Genomic DNA, 3,736 nt, shown 5'->3' on the forward strand with positions numbered 1-3,736 from the left:
ATGGTGCTGAGCCGCAGCCGCAGAGTCACAGCCTGCTGCCTGCTGGAAGGCTGGGCGGGGACAGCTGTGCTCTGTTTTCACAAGGGCAGCTCAGAGCCAGAGCCTGGAGGAGCCACAGTGCTGAGTGCACTGAGAGCTGCAGGAGGTAGAAGGAGCCAGGCCAGCATTCCATTCCTCCCCTGGTAATTGGGAGAGGGAGAGGGAGGTGTGAGGGGAAGAATGGGGCAGGAGGGGGAAAAGTAGGGGTGGGACAGAGGACAGGAGTGAGTGATGGGCTGGGAAGGTCAGTGCATCATCATACAGTAGAACCATTTGGATTTAACGGACCTTCAGCATTAACGGACACCCCTTCCCCACCATTAGTCTGTTAAATCGAGGGGTTACTGCATTTCTAGCTCTCGGTTTCCCTCATGCCACAACAGTGAACATAACAGAAATGTCCAGATAAAGTGGAGAGGCAAATGGTTCAAACTTTGTCATTTCTAGAAGCGCGCCCAGCACATGTGCACTGGGGTTGCCAGAAGAAGAACCGTGTTATCTTTTGTATCTGCTTCCAGGGCCTGATTAAAATGACCTGGAACTGAGATCTAGCAGCTTTTCAGATTCCTCCCTCTCTGATGTGGCTTTTCCTCCCACTTCTCCCACAGGTGACCTCCCACTTTTATGATGACCTCTGATCGTTCTAGCCACAGATGGACTTTACTCTTGAGTGTCTGATTTTTGTCCCAAGACATGAAGGAGCTCAGACAACCTCTGGGCATAGGTGTTGCAACTGGCGACGCTGTTGCAGTCTCCCAAAGCCAATCAAAGAAGGACCGGGGGGCCATTTGGCCTTGGTCTCAAGCTCAAAGGAGGCCTTGAATTTAGACACCTGCTAATTGTTTGGCATTTGACAAGTTTCAAAACTTGTTTTAGTGCTCACTCTTCAATAATGAATGCATTTGCACTGAAAAAGTCTCTGGGTTATTAATATTCAAATGTTCAAATAATGTCCCACTTTTTGGTGCCTTATTTTCTTTTCATATGTCATCATTTTTTATTGTTAGCAAGAATAAGGGCTCCAAAGCTGGGGCTCTCTGGACCTCTAAAAGGGCCTGGCACCCCCTGGTTTTCATTATATACAGAGTTCATTCCATACAGGTTGGTTCAATGACTCTTGGCATCCCCACTAGATAAATTGCTCCATCACTCCTTTGCCCTGGGTGTGGAGAACTGAATTCCATCCTCCCCCAGTTGGGCATTATCTGACCGTGGAGGCCAAATCACAAAGGTCTTGCATCAGTTCTGTCCCTGCCTGTTCCTTCTTTTCTAACTTCCAGAATTAGAATCACCATCTAAAATACTATATTCTTCTGCATCCTCATCTCAGATGGTTATCTGCTGCATCTTCCCTGATGGGGGCCACTAAGGCTGCTATTATTAGCTGAAAGATCAAGAACAGAATGTGGATGCGAGACAGGAGGCAGATACTGTTTTCTTACTATGCTGATAATGCATTTTAAAATTCCTTGTCAATCCATCCTCGGAACCCGTCCTGCCGAAGCTGATCCTGGACAAAACTTGTGTTTGTTCTTAACAAAGGGTCCTGCACTGGCCAGCATATTTTCAAGCTGAAAACTGAGCAAAACCCAATATAGAACAATAATGTAGTGTCTGCTCTCACTGGCCATGTCTACACTAGCCAAAAACTTCGAAATGGCCATGCAAATGGCCATTTCAAAGTTTACTAATGAAGCGCTGAAATACATATTCAGCACCTCATTAGCATGCGGGCGTCCGCAGCACTTTGAAATTGACATGGCTCACCGCCGCGCGGCTCGTCCCAACGGGGCTCCTTTTCGAAAGGACCCCACCTACTTCGAACTCCCCTTATTCCTACGAGCAGATGGGAATAAGGGGACTTCGAAGTAGCCGGGGTCCTTTCGAAAAGGAGCCCCGTCTGGATGAGCCGCGTCAATTCTGAAGTGCCGTGGCCACCTGCATGCTAATGAGGCGCCGAATATGTATTTCAGCGCATCATTAGTAAACCTCGAAATGGCCATTTGCATGGCAATTTCAAAGTTTGGGGCTAGTGTAGACGTAGCCACTATGTGTATGTTAGTCGCCATGTGACTTGAGATCTGCACTCTGATTGATTGGCACACTTGCGATGTCACAAATGTATTGCATGTCAAAGAATGTGTTTTAGGCTTCATCGCGTGCACACTGATTAACTGGAACAGCACACTGGCAAAGTTCAGGCCAGCCAGCCCAGGAGCGTACAGATCAATATAGTGTATATCAGTAACATGATCAGCCGCTGACAGCACTCATTATATACACTTGTCTGATTGCTTAAACACTACAAAAGACCACTGGTTAGACGCATCCTGCTTTCTCAGATAGTCAACCTCTTTTTGTGTTCCAGACCCACTAATCTAATCTATATTTCTCTTTTAAAATGGCTTATTGCAAGCAAAGTGTGTCCATGGAAACCTTACTGGCTTTATCCAAGCTATGCAGTTTGTTGCTACATTTCCACATCGGATTTGTTACCGATACTTATTGCTTTGGAATGATGCAGTAAACATGTCTGGAGATGTGCTGAACTATTCATAGCCAACACATACAAAGATAAGTCAGGGCATGAGGTATGCCTGGGCAGCCAAGCTAATACTTGAACGTAATAGCAAGTCCTGTCTGTGTAGCCGTTTGGGGAGGTTGAGTAAAAAGTGATGCATAGGAATAGGAAAGCAGTAATTTTTTCTGCATCCTGCAAACCAGTTTACTTTTTGACCACAGCAGTCAGAAATATGTTGCTACCACTGCTCTCTTTTGCATTGCCTTAATTGCACATTGTGATCTCAAAGGGCTAACTTCTAAAATTTAGTATTTATATTTTTGCAAGAACCATTTCTGTGGGGACACAAACGTAAATACATCTGGTACAACGCAGGCATCTCATCACCACGTTGTGCCTGCAAAGGAGGTAGTTGGATGCCTAAAGGCCAATAATTTCATGTACTAATTTGTACCTGAAAAACTGCCGGTAGAGAATGGGAAACCTATGTGGTTCTAGTGCTATTGTCCAACACTGAGTTTAAGCTGATTTTAACAGAATAATTACTCTTGCTCACTGTGCATTATAGGTATTTTCATTCTCATCTGAAGCACTTGGTACCGCCACTACTAACGGTAGAATGCTGGACTAAGTAAGTCAGTTGTATGATCTGGAATGGCAAATAGTGATTCAGATTTCTTTGGAGATGTTGATCTTGGTGGCATTACCCTTGCTGTCCCTCAGTGTAAGCAACTAATCAACTAATCCTTGACAGTGTGAGTACACTTTGCTAAAACCAGGTCATTTCATTTCTCTGAGAGCAATTAAAGACAATTTTCCCCTTGCGGACATACACCAGGGAGCCTGAACAGTGCCTGGTTCAGAGAACAGCTAGCTGTGACATATATTGTAGTTTTCCACGGCAGGCACAAACACTATCCACATGGCAACATTGGCTGTAACGTGGAGGCCCCTTTGAGTTCTTAGAGCTTTGCTCTCCCTTTGTAGGAATCAGATGCAGGTCACAGCAGATTGTGAAGATCCCAATTGTGTGCAGTGCTGACCGGTGAAATAGTCCAACTTTTTGCATTTAAATTATCATCATTAGTTTTCAGTATCAACTCTGCACTGAAACAAATAGGGGCAGCGCTCACCTGTCAGAGTATCAATGGACTCAGGCAAGTGTCAGAGTCTTTG

This window comes from Carettochelys insculpta, chromosome 1 (genome assembly GCF_033958435.1).
Source record: "Carettochelys insculpta isolate YL-2023 chromosome 1, ASM3395843v1, whole genome shotgun sequence".
Taxonomy (NCBI): Eukaryota; Metazoa; Chordata; order Testudines; family Carettochelyidae; genus Carettochelys; species Carettochelys insculpta.